This window comes from Labeo rohita, chromosome 9 (assembly GCF_022985175.1).
Source record: "Labeo rohita strain BAU-BD-2019 chromosome 9, IGBB_LRoh.1.0, whole genome shotgun sequence".
Taxonomy (NCBI): Eukaryota; Metazoa; Chordata; class Actinopteri; order Cypriniformes; family Cyprinidae; genus Labeo; species Labeo rohita.
The window spans coordinates 31,154,900-31,169,325 of record NC_066877.1 but is presented as its reverse complement, the minus strand read 5'-3'; the positions used below and the strand labels follow the sequence as shown (position 1 = coordinate 31,169,325).

The window sequence follows — 14,426 nt, the reverse complement described above, 5'->3', positions numbered from 1 at the left end:
TGGGTCATTCTTGAACGATTCGTTCATTTTGAACCTTTAATGTGACTCGGGAAGAACGAGTCGTCTTGGGGAGTGATTCGTTCAGTCGTGCATGCGCAACATCCTATTAGGTTCTGTACTGGAATTAGTTCACCTGTTTTGAGTCTTCTGGTTTTTTGAGTCGTTCGTTCATCTTATGGGGCTGTCACGTGATGAACGAAGGACTCAAACCCGAAAACTTGTCAGATAAGAGGTGAGGTGAGCTAATCATACACTAAAGACCCAGGTAAATAATGAATGAATCTTTTCTGTTTCTTATAGCATTATAGTTTTGTCTGGTTTGTAGTGTGATCAATGTTTGTCTGAGCAGTAGATGTGTTAGGGAATTAACACATAACATTTTAATTATATTTTGCTAAAATGAACAAAATGACTCGTAAAAAGATTCGTTCATTTTGCTGAACGAGACTCAAAGGTCCGAGTCAAATGATGCGAACTTCCCATCACTACTACGAATCACGTGTAAGTTTATCGTCTGTCTACTCTGGCTAAAAAAGGTAGAGTATGGCGAAAAACTCCATCTTATTTTCTCCTACAACTTCAGAATCGTCCGACATCGTTGTACCTTTTTGTTTGTAGACAGCGTTTGACTTACTTGCACTTTTTTAGTCTTTGCACATTCACTTTGTAAACACTGGGTCTGTAGTTCCACCTACGTTTGGCGTGACCTTTCGACATGATTTAATAGTACGTGAACGCGCACCGCAGAACCTGTGCTACACAAACTTTTGTGCTTAAAAAGTACACAAATTTTTATTTTTAAAAAAAAAATGACAGATCGTTTCACTAGATAAGACCCTTCTTCCTCGGCTGGGATCATTTAGAGCCCTTTGAAGCTGCATTTAAACTACATTTTGGAAGTTCAAAATCAGGGCACCAATCAAGTCCATTATATGAAGAAAAATCCTGAAATGCTTTCCTCAAAAACCATATTCTCTTCACGGCTGAAGACAGAAAGACATGAACATCTTGGATGACAAGAGGGTGAGTAAATTATTTGTGAATTGTTGTTCTGGAAGTGGACTTCTCCTTTAAATAATTTAATTAGGCATAAAAAGAATCGTTTCATCGTTTCAAGAATCGTATCTTACTCAATTCAAAGACTTGATTCAGAATTCCCACCATTAAAACACTGCATCACAGATGCATTAGTCACAACACATAGTAGAACATGATCTTTACTTAATATCCTAATGATTTTTGGCATAAAGAAATATCGGTAATATTGACCCATGCAATGTATTTTTGACTATTGCTACAAATGTACCTGTGCTACTTAAGACTGGTTTTGTGGTCCAGGGTCACATATGTGACTCCATACTTTATTTGATAAGTCACAACCAGTGAATATTATTACTTATTTTGCAAGGAGGTCATAACATAACTAAAATGTTTCTGCCACCTTTTTAAATGTAATGATCTTCAAACTACAAATGTAGTCTGGTAAAACTGAATTACTATTATTAGTTGCCACCAATCATAACGCAAAGATATAAAAAGATATTTATCTCATTCCAAACAAAGTTTCAGCACATCAACTCCACAGTTATTTTAATATAACTAGGTTTACATGTAGATATTGAGTCGATTTGCATGCTTAAGCCAATGTACGCAGACAGCAATCAAACCTCAGTAATTTAATAAGCCTAAATAGACTCACAAAATGAAATTACAACACGGCCTCGATGTGTGAAGTGACACATAGGTGAGCTAAACCCAACGCATCCCTCGTGAGAGGCTCAATCAGTTAAAGAGGCCGTTTTATTGAAGTGTCTTGTTCTCAGCCTGTCTGAGCCTCTGCTATTGTACTAACAGGTGTGATCGCAGCACAGCACCCTCACATCACAGATTACTGCGGTCCATCTCTGCCTGTCAGCCATCACATTAACAACATCTTCACTGAACCCAGCTGAGATGGAGGGATCTTGACAACGTGATCTGCTGTGACTCTGGATGGGAATAATGAGGAATTTAACGATTCTTGTTTTGCATTAAATTCCACTTCATGATTGTGGTTCAATAGTGTTGCACGATATACCAGTACTTACGATACCCTGCTTTTAAAAAAAGGAAGATTCCGCATTTTATTAGTACCAGACCGGTACTTGTAGAACGCCTTTTAATAAGAGCCGTATTTCTGCGTGTCTGTGTTTATGAATGGCGCAGACGCAAAGTTCCGTTTACTACACATACCCATGACGCTCGCGGTGTTTTCAGCCTCTTCCGCCTCAATATATGAGTACATGAACACATGAACATAATCTCTAGAACTACTCTGAGAGTCACTTCATGATCATTTTACCGTTTCTTTTGCAGAAAACTATCGTCATATAATACACAAACAGAAACCTAAAGGTCTTTACAGCAACTGTGAAAATAAAAATAAAAGTTCGGTTTTTGACAGTCAGAAATATATTACTTAATGTAAAGATAGTACTACTACTAATAATAAAAAATATTATTAAAACAATGCTTAAGGAATATTTATCAGAAAAAAAAATATGTACCAGAATTTATTTACCAGAAAATTCAGTTCAGTAGTAGTATTGTGATATTTTAGTCAGGTATTGTATCAAAGTCAGAATTTTGGTATTGTGACAACACTAGTATTGAGATACTATTTTATATTAGTATTACTAGTTACACTGATTAAAGGCATAATTTACTCAAAAAATAAAAATAAAAATTTCTTGTTTTTTCTTTATTTCTCACAATTCTGTTTTTTTTTCTTAGAATTGCAAGATATAAACTCAGAATTGAAAGATATAAACTCACAATTCTGAGAAGAATAGTCAGAATTGCGCAGAAAAAAAAGAGAATTCTAAAAAACAGTTGCAATTACCTTATCTTTTATTCCGTGGTGAAAACAAAAAAAAAAATAGAATTGCGAAATGTAAACTCAGAATTCTGAGAAGAAAAGTCAGAATTTTGAGATATAAACTCAGAATTGCAAGAATAAAAAGCGGAATTGTGAGATAAAAAGTCACAATTACAGTTTTTATTTACTTTTTTTTTTTTTTATCCAAGGTCGTAAACAATCTTTTACACAAACCTGTATGAATTACTTTATTCTGGGGAACATTGGGGGGGGTATATTTTATATAATTTTTCTGTGCATACAAATCAATTGTGTCAAAAACAACATTAGATGTTGAATTGGACTTCATTTTGACTTTCAAAAAAGGAAAAAACTAAATTAAAAATAAGACCTAATAAAAAATAATAATAATAATAAACTGTGAAAAACAAAAGGTTTTGGAATGACAATGATATGTCAATAATGCCAGAATTTTCATTTTTGAGTGAACCATTCCTTTAAGTCTCATGCCTGCAGTCTTGGCCTCTGCTGATAACAATACAAACAATCATTCCAGTACAATTATTCCCATTTGTGTTTGCATGATTTTTGTTTGTTTGACATAATTTATAGGGCAATTAAAGGTTAAGAAATTACTTTGACATTGTTAATTGAAAAACCATTGCATGTTGATTCAGAAAGAGCTCTCCAGCAGACACACTTCAGTTTGTTGTCTCAATATAACAATTAACTCATTAAGCATTAGGATGAACAAACAAATAACAAGTAACAAATAACAAGCCGAGGGAACACTGTTTACATCCTCGTCTTTACAGATATAAACACATTCTTGACAGATGAAGAATGAGAAGCATTAGGCCGAACAGCAACTCAAAGCTTAAAGAATGCTAGATAAGCGTTTTGAGTAATGTGATTCAGCTAAAACAGACACGATGTACTGTTAATGTCTCCGTAAGTACTGTCAATACAATTGACCCAATGTTAACAGCTCAGTATACACAAATACTCATGTTCGGCTATGAATCGGCCTGTTTTTATATTGAGAAGTACATAATTAATGTTTTTTTTAAATATTGAATATCTTTTTTTTTTTTATTTGGATGATGGATTCAAAGTAAAAGATCAGATTGAGTGTTATTTTAGTATTATTTGTATACCACTATATTATTTATTAATATTTTAAATTAGTTTTTGTTTTTAGGTTAAATTTTCATTTTGCATTACGTTTCAGTCATTTTAAGTGCATTAATATTTCAATAATTTTATTTATTTTTATTTCAGTTTTAGCAATTTCAGTATTTCAACCAAGGCAACATTTCCGTTTTCATTTTCAAGTTTTTTTGTCCAATATTTATTTCAATTATCAAAACTTTATTTCAATTACAAGTCCAGCTGATAGCGACAGAATTGATAATAGCTTTTCTGCATCGTATTTCAGTTTTTCAAACTTTTACTTTTTCATTACTGCATTCATTTGTGCTTGTTCAAAAGCAAATACATCTGCAGGTATTCCTGGCCTACTTTAAGCTGAGGGACATTTATCTGGATAACAGATGAGACCTAATTACAACTGGAGCTTTGATCATTAAAAGGACTCCAGCAGAAGATGCTGAAGATGTTTCAGTGCAATCCAGACAGTACAAATTTACGTGCTGGAAGTAGACAGCTGGCTCTATGATGCATCGATGACTCAAAACTCAACACCAGTCGACTTTTCAGATCATACGGATTTGAAAAACAATGCATTCTCAGTTTCTTCTTTATGATTACTGTGCGACTGAGTCACATTTATCAATTATAGTGGCCGTTAAATCTATCAACTATAAGGTTCAAAAGCGGTGGTTCTCAACTGGTTTTGCTTCAAGACCTAGATTTTACATTGCACATCAAGTAGAGACCCAACACGACAGTTTATTGTACAAAAGTAAATGAATATGAGTTTTAAAATCATTAACAGTGTCATGAACTGTACTACATTAACATGACATTGGCTGTATAGGAAAATGGACAACTTTGCAAATGTGTAAACTACAGAAAAAGTGATACACATGTGCCAAATATTGTCCTCAACAACAAAGACCAAGGTGTTTTCTCCTTTCATTCATAAGTTTATAATTCTATTTATTAGGCCTTGTTTCTTTCCTGCTGGTAAAGAAATAGCTCACCTAAAAATGAAAATTTTCTGAAAATGTACTTACTCTCAGGTCATCCAAGATATAAATGAGTTTGGAACAGAATGCTTGTGCTACTTTTGGAACAGCTCACCAATGAAAGTGAATGGGTGCCGTCAGTCCTCTATGTGTAATATTACTTTATACAGTAAAAAATCAGGAGAGAAGCGAAAACAGTCCAAAACAGTTCTAAGCAAATATGTTGGTAGGGTTTAATGTGAGAGGTCAACAGGGGATGGACTTTTTCACAGGAGACGTTATTATGAATTATGAACTCGTACTTTAGCCAGAAGCAATGCTTTAAAATGCTTTAATAATGGATTTGTTTTCTTAGAAACACACAGCTTTTCTCTTCACAAGATGTTAATTGATAAACTGGGATCATGAGGATTGCATGTGGATTATTGTGATGCTTTTATCAGCTGTTTGGACTTTCATTTTGACGGCACCCATTCTCTACAGAGGATCCATTGGTGAGCAAGTGATGTGGTACTAAATTTCTCCAAATCTGCTTTCATGAAGAAACTCCTCTAAATCTTGTATGGCTAGAGACTGAGTACATTTTCACCACTTTTCTTGTTGTGGGTGAACTATTTCTTTAACTACCATATCAGAAAAGATCTGTGACCTATTTTCTGTGTCGCAACCCACCACTTGAGAATCACTGGTATACATACTGCAGCTTATGAATCTATAATGCCAGAGCAGCACAGATGTAGACATTTACAAGCCTCTGCCAGGCTCCACCTTCTTCTGGAAGTAACTATAATTTTCAGCCTACTTAACATGATCCACAAAGTCCTATCCGTTGATGTATGGATCTATATTTGGATATGTGCGTGGGCATAAGAAACAATGTAGAGGGCACATCTGCAAAGATCTAATACTTACATGAACTTAACTCGCCAGCATGCTTCAGCTACACTGCTAATCTTAGTGCAGTTTGAGGGAAGTATAGTCCAAAACATGCAGAAGATGAGGACAGGTGTCATTTGGTTAACTCAGCAGATTTGAATTGTAAAATATCAGGGTTGTGGCATTAAAGGAGAAGTCCACTTCCAGAACAAAAATTTACAGATAATGTGCTCACCCCCTTGTTATCCAAGATGTTTATGTCTTTCTTTCTTCAGCTGTAAAGAAATTATGTTTTTTGAAGGAAACATTTCAGTATTTTTCTCCATATAATGGACTGATATGGTGCCCCGATTTTGAACTTTCAAAATGCAGTTTAATCGCAGCTCTAAACAATCCCAAATGTGGTTGTAAACGATTCCAGCCGAGGAAGCAGGGTCTTATCTAGCTTAGCAATTGGTTATTGTAATTTAACCTCAACTTCAAAAATAATTTCAAAATCATCCTACACTGCTGCAGAAGTACCGACCCAGTCTTTGCAAAGTGAACATGCAAAGAAGACCAAACACCCTAAACAAAAAAGGTAAAACAGTGATATAAGACAATTTTGAAGTTGAGGGAAAACATGAGATGGGAGTTTTTCGACATACTCTAACGTCATGAACCGGAAAAAAACAGTTCAGGCAGAGCGATACAAGACGAGCAAGCATTGTACATTAAAAAGTATACAAATTGTATTATTATTGCTATGAAAATAACCGATAGTTTCACTAGATTAGACCCTTCTTCCTCGTCTGGGATCGTTTACAACCACATTTGGGATCATTTGATGCCGTATTTAAACTGCATTTTGGAAGTTCAAAATGGGCACCATACCAGTCCGTTATATGGAGAAAAATGCTGAAATGTTTTCCTCAAAAAACATAATTTCTTTACGACTGAAGAATGAAACACATGAACATCTTGGATGACAAGGGGGTGAGTACATTATATGTGAATCTTTGTTTTGGAAGTGGACTTCTCCTTTAAGTGTCTAAGGACATAAAACTCATAAAAATGCATTTTCAAGCCAGTTCTTGCTCTGCTACCAAACCAACTCTGAAATGTTGTCATTCCTTTTTTTTCTCATCATCATCAGAGAATCACATTTCAACCTAAAAAATCACCATCAACCTAAAAAAAAAATTTATGTAGATCTACATATGGAAGGGGATATGTCTCATATCTCTAACTTGAATTATCTCTAACTTTAAGGGTAGATTTTAACCAAAAGTTTGAACTGTGTTTCTATAAGGCTACTCTCCACTGTAAATCCGTAATATGTTATTTTATGCCATTTACGGTGACAACATGCACTGATATCAGTCAACATGTGATGAAAGAACTGGATCTTTTTATATGTGCCAATGCAAATATGTGACCCTGGACCACAAAACCAGTCATTAGGGTCAATTTTTTTGAAATTTGAGATTTATACATCATCTTGAAGCTGAGTAAATACATTTTCCATTGACGTATGGTTTGTTAGGATAGGACAATATTTGGCCGAAAATCTGGAATCTGAGGGTGCAAAAAAAATCCAAATATTGCGAAAATCACCTTTAAAGTTGTCAAAAATGTAGTTCTTAGCAATGCATATTACCAAACAAAAATTAAGTTTTGACATATTTATGGTAGGAAATTTACAAAACATCTTCATGGAACATGATCTTTATTTAATATCCTAATGATTTTTGGCATAAAAGAAAAATTGATGATTTTGACCCATTGCAATGTGTTGTTGGCTACTGCTACAAATATACTCGTGCTACTTAAGACTGGTTCTATTTTGGAATGGATGTCTCCTTTAAGTGTCTAAGGACATAAAACTCATAAAAATGCATTTTCAAGCCAGTTCTTGCTCTGCTACCAAACCAACTCTGGAATGTTGTCATTCCTTTTTTTCTCATCATCATCAGAGAATCACATTTGATCACCATCAAGCTAAAAAAAAAATCATGTAGATCTACATATGGAAGGGGATATGTCTCATATCTCTAACTTGAATGAAACTGCACAAATGCTTGTTTTGTACATTCATATTTGCATCAACACATGCTTTTATCCAAAGCAACTTACAAAAGAGGAGCATAAACAATTCATCATAGCCAATATACTGCCATATACAATGACACATTTATTAAAAAGCAAGATTAGGAGAAATTCAAAGATATATTCATTTTATAGCATTTTGTATGTTTTGTTTGCAAGTGCATTGGTTTAGTGGTAGATTTTAACCAAAAGTTTGAACTGTGTTTCTACAAGGCTATTCTCCACTGTAAATCTGTAATATGTTATTTTATGACATTTACGGTAACAACATGCACTGATATCAGTCAACATGTGATGAAAGAACTGTATCTTTTTATATGTGCCAATGCAAATATGTGACCCTCGACCACAAAACCAGTCATAAGGGTCTTTTTTTTTTTAAATTGAGATTTATACATCATCTGAACGCTGCTGAATAAATAGGTTTTCCATTGATGTATGGTTTGTTAGGATAGGACAATTTTTGGCCGAAATACAACTGTTTGATATTCTGGAATCTGAGGGTGCAAAAAAATCTAAATATTGAGAAAATCACCTTTAACATTGTTCAAATTGAGTTCTTAGCAATGCATATTACCAAACAAAAATTAAGTTTTGACATATTTACAGAAGGAAATTTACAAAACATCTTCATGAAACATCTTTATTTAATATCCTAATGATTTTTGGCATAAAAGAAAAATTGATGATTTTGACCCATACAATGTATTTTTGGCTATTGCTACAAATATACTCGTGCTACTTAAGACTGGTTTTGTGGTCCAGGGTCACATATTCATTAGCAAATAATTTGTGACAACTTGTGACAACTAGCCCCGGTCTTCCTATACAACTAAACAGGTAACCAACATCCTAAACCCTACTACGTGACTTCAACAAAGACTTAAGGAAACAATTACAATTGCACAAAATCCACCACAAAGATGAATATATGCCTTTGTTGGTATATGGGTCAATGGAAAATAGGTATGATTAAAAAAATAAATAAATATGTGGAAAATAATCACAAATGGTCTAAATATGCCATAAAAGTTATTTTTAAAATATAAAATGTTAATATTTTGAATCTAAATTTGATTCATTGTGTGCATTTTTAGTAAACAATTGAAAAAAAAATCTGAAAAATTGTTTTGAAATGCTAAATAGACTTGATCCAGAAATCTGATATCTGTTCACCTTGAAACAGGTGTATTCAAGTCACTGTAGGAATTGCATTAACTCAGTCTATCTTTTAACCCATATATCTTCATTTCAACAGTTTCTGTCATAAAGCTTTCATTCTATTTAGAAGCCAATAATAGGGTTGCGCTAATAACTTCATGCATGTTCAGGATGACTAGCTCAAATAACCTACTTCAGCATCTTTCAAGCATTAACCCTTTCAGGTGCGCACCAAACGCTCTCCCCCTTTGTTACAGGTTTCTCGACACTCTGAATCTGAATGTCGTTTCACTATTATGTTTTGCATAAATGACAATCTCAAAAACATATATGCACACACAGAGGCTCAACGTCGCCTTTGATTCATTGTATCCAACCTGTAAAATGTGACTGCAAACGCTTCACCTTCTTATACGACTCCACGCGAATTTTCCCATCCACCTGAATGACCCGTCCACACATTTTACGCATCCTAATTTAGTGTTTTGTCGGCTTTGTTGTTGAGCACACACCCCTGCCTTCATGATATCCACGGGAAGACTCATTTCTGCCATAGGCTCTGGAGGAAGGAGCGCCTCCACGTACCAGTATCCATGCTAGCCAAGATGATCTGCGCGATTCCTCATTGTGCCATCATGAACATGTGTGATGCTGCTACGCATCTGCACCCGGACAGTGTAGTGCTCGCCTACCTGTGTGTTTGGAGAGTTGTCCAAGCAAAATGAGAGTGAAGACGATCGGTCAGAGAGCGCAGCGGCCGTGCTGGTCCATAGTGAAGCGCTCCAGCTGCTCTATCTCTCCCTTTCTGTCTCTCCCTCATCCGAGAGTGATGCTCGCATCAGCCACTAGATGCTGCTGTACATCAGGGCTTTTCGATGCCACGGAGCCTCAAATATAAAAATAAATTAATATTATAGATAGTGTCTAAAATAATATTTGATAATAATATGTTTTTTTTTTTTTTTTTTTTTTTTTTTTTTAACATTAGTTACATTAAGTTTTTTTTTTCTACTCTCTATACTGTTATATGTAGCCTATTTATTTCAATTACATTTTAGTTTATGTATTATTTATTTTAATCGTATTTCTTTCTTATTTTAATGTGCATTTGTGTTAACCATTTTAATCCACTTCGAATTATTATTATTTTATTTTCTAATTTGTATTTATTTTAATTTGTTCCATTATTTAGTAGACTAAATTGTTCAAATCATTAAGACTCAATTCACTTAGTAGTAAGGTTGGGATCCGAGAAAAGGTTCAATTTTACGAAATATAAGAATCTAATTATTTTCATGATTCGGTTCCGTTGATTTCGTTTGGTTGATTCGGTTCTCAAACGTTAATTGTTACATTTACGCGGGCAGAACAAAGCGGTAAACTACTGTTACAGTGTTTCCTGAGTGACTATTCACCACAAGACAAATCCTGACATTTGTTTTGACACATGTGCAATCTGATTCTCGAACAGATGAATCTTATGAGTCAAGTCTTTTTAGTGAATCCTAAACATGCTGCACCACCGGTGTGGTTAGTGAATCAAAAGTATAATGCATGCAATGCAACCAGTGTAGTCCAATTCCCGAAAAACAATTTCCCAAACGACTACTCTTATGAAATTACTCTTTTTGGTGATTTTAAAAACATATAGCAAGAATGTTGTCTAATTCCTTAAAGGGGTCATCGGATGCCCATTTTCCACAAGTTGATATGATTTTAGGGTCTTAATGAAAAGTCTATAATATACTTTCGTTAAAAATTCTCACTGGTTGTGTAAAACAACACCCTTTTTACCTTGTCAAAATGAGCTCTGCAAAAATCATCCCATTCTGAGGGATTGTTCCTTTAAATGCAAATGAGCTCTGCTCGCCCCGCCCCTCTCTTCTCCCTATGGAGTGAGGAGCCTGTTTACTGCCGCATTTAGCCACGTTTAGCCGCTGAACTTGCTAACTAGCACGTTATTAGGAAAGGTGATTGCAAAGATTTATAAAAAAAAACCTTATACTCACTTCTGCTGTAGGTGAAGCTGGATCACGAATGATTTGCGCAAACATAGACGCATTTATGTAGATCGGGAGGCACATTCTCTTCGCTGCATCTTTAGGGGCTCAGATGTCGGGAGTAAATGACAACCACTATGTTCATTATTACATCCAGCAACACAACACCTCAATCGCTCAATCTGAAATATTCTTGTCTAGCTTACATCCCTGCTCCGGCATCGAAACAATGGAGGTCGGACTGTTACAGCTGAGCTGAGGTACCAAAAACTTCTATTAAAATTTCTTTGTGATTCGTAATTTCTGACTCTTAAGATTCGGTCCTCAACAGTGAATTACCAAAAGAATTAATCTTACAAGTCGGATTTTTGAGTGCACAAAAAGATCTTAATAGGCTATGACTCACTTACTTAACCACGGGTTATTGCTTTCATAATCTCCTGCTCGAAATAAACTATGAACATTTCCTGGTGATAAACAGGACTTGATGTAAATGAATAAACAGCAAGTAGATTAGTAGACTAGCTGAAATAATTTGCTTTTATATAACCAGTTAGAAGTAATATCGTCTTGCTCAATTTGAAGTTTGCACACCTTACTTTTCAAATGTGCATGCTTGTTTGAAATTTAGAAATTGTTACCTGTCATAGCCTACAACACTCATTTGCCATTCAGTGTCTTGCAGCAAAATTAAACCAACATACTTCAGAGAGCCTCAATTGAATGCAGTGTTGGACTGATGAATTCATGACTTGGACTGTTTCCAAACACCCAAATTGCTTATTTTCTTGTCCCTAATCGCTTGTTTTGTTGTCATTGATTTCTCTCATCCTGTCACTGAGTGATGAGCTCAAAGGCAGGATGTTCTTCTCATGCTGTAACACAACAGCTGGCTTATGAAATAATTGGAAAGAGCTAAATTAAACACATGAAAATAGAGTGTTTTCCTTGGTTAAACTTGATGTAGTGCTTTTGCTGATAAGGAACAGCCTTGTTTTGAGAGCGAAGGTGATTATTTATATAGGTTTTATTCAATAATTTAAAAGTCATGAGAGGTTACCCACGTGTCTTGTGAAAATATTTTAGATAGAGATGCTGACACTGATTTATTTTAGGAAGATGATCCTCTGTTGTTCTTTACTGATGGCTAATTTCACTAAACCAACAAACCTTTCACACTTTTAACCCTGGGTTAAGCTAATCCTATTTATTCATATCCAAACACAAACTTAATTTAAATTAATGTTTTTGCATATTGACCAATGTACGTAAATTACTATAGAATAATAATTACTAAGTAGCCTACAGTATGTGAAGGACACAGAAATATCTTCAGTAGAGTAAGATTTAGTACACTTTCAGATTATGCTGCCTCCTTGTGGCTAAAATGGGTAAGTTTGAAGTGTCTGAAATGATTTGATTGCAGTATGTGAATGTGTGTGATGACATAACTATCACTGTAACTATTACTCATACTTTGGTTACAAAATTTAACAAAACTAAACAAACATAAACTTAATTAATTAAGTAGCTAATTTATTCTAATTTATACAGCTTCCATTCAATATGCAAAAATGACACTAATGATAGGACAAGTGTGTTATTTTGCTAAGCACTTGCTTTTTCTTTGGAAAATAGAAAAAAAAAAAGTTGACATTTGCTCTCTGAAGATAAAAGGTCCTGTGTCAGCAAAATCTCTAAAATATTCATGAGCTTTTAACAGAAGAGCAAATTTTGTTGGAAGGGGGATGGAAATTTTCTTTCCCATCAGTGCAGGGAATATTTCAATGTGTAAGATCTCAGCTAAAAGGCCCTGCCTAATAGAACCAATACACTATGTCAACATCAAAAAAACATGAATATTTTAACACTATTATGATGTGGTTCTTAACAATGACCCATCTAAGAAGTGGAATGAACATAAATCAGCACAGTTTTATGTTATCAAAAGCCTGACCTTTCTAGTACACATTAATCAAGGTTTTACTCAGTAAGAGAGACCGGGGATGTCTGTGAACACACTATGAAAATCTTTACATCACAATAAACTGTGATGCTCAGATTATGCTCAGTAATGTGTCCTCTCTGCCTGCGAAATACAAGCCATAGTCATAATCACTGACACTGTTTTTTTAATACGTACACTGTCAAATATTTTAATGGCATTTAATTTGAACTGATATCTATTTAATCTCAAAGTCGTTGGTTAAACATCATCTGATTTATATTTTGGTAAAAAGGATTTAACCAATCTGAATAATTATAATCAAGGAACAACTCAGATTTTAAAACATCTTCTAAATCACAACCATATAATGAAAAGGTGAAAACAACAAAATATTCAGTTTTATTTAAAGTATTAAAGCAAAAGATTTAATTAATTTGCGCTATTTCTATTATCTCAGAGTGTTAAATAAATAAATAAGAATTATTATTATTATTATTATTATTATTGTGACATCATATCTCACATTTGTGACTATTTCTCATGTGCAACTTTGTATCTCATAATTGTGACTTTTTTTCCTCACAATCAAGACTAAAGTCTTTTTTTTTTATCAGATTTTGTAGTATTTTTTGTCTCTTATGCTCCACTATATGCATTTATTTGATCAATACAGTAAAATTCCAATATTCTTATATATTATTACAGTTTAAAATAACTCTTTTCTAATTGTATATATTTTAAAATGTAATTTATTTCTGTGATGCAAAGCTGAATTTTCAGCATAATTACTTACATGATCTTTCAGAAATCATACTAATATGCTGATTTGCTGCTAAATTGTTATCACTGTTGAAAATAGTGGTTTAATATTTTTTGTGCAAACTCTGTTGCATTTTTTGCAGGATTATTCGCTACATAGAAAGTTAAAAAGAAGAGCATTTATTTATAAATGTCCTTACTATCACATTTGACCTATTTAATGTGCCCTTGCTGAATAAAAGCATTACTTTATTTTTTTATATTTTTAAGATATAGTGACGAGTTGCAATCAGTTACATTTTTCAATGTAAATATTTTAATGGTACTATTACTTTTGGCACATATGCATGTTCTTATAGATTTATAGTATGCCAGTCTGTGAGTTTTATAACTAAATAAACTTTTTAAAAAAATTGCATTGGTAATCTCCCCTTAAATCTAAATTTTGTACAATTGTATTACAGTGAAGGAGCTGCAGTATCCAGACCCATTACTCCAAAGCTCTTCCTTAAATTGCTTTCCTTATCTGCTCTCATTTTTTTGGCTTCCTTTAATTTTAAAAGCCATCTGTCTTATATCTGGATCTT

The 14,426-nt window shown here is 33.9% G+C and overlaps 1 protein-coding gene across 4 annotated transcripts in view; it reads right to left on the bottom strand.

Annotated features, from left to right (window-relative positions):
* slc4a3 (solute carrier family 4 member 3) overlaps window positions 1-9,942 on the bottom strand; it is a 97,975-nt gene extending 88,033 nt beyond the window's left edge. For all 4 annotated transcript variants that reach the window (XR_007828405.1, XM_051119031.1, XM_051119032.1 and 1 more), the window contains exon 1: window positions 9,825-9,942. The gene's annotated coding sequence lies outside the window, so the exon portion shown is untranslated. The remainder of the gene's footprint in view (window positions 1-9,824) is intronic.
* Window positions 9,943-14,426: the final 4,484 nt, after the last annotated feature.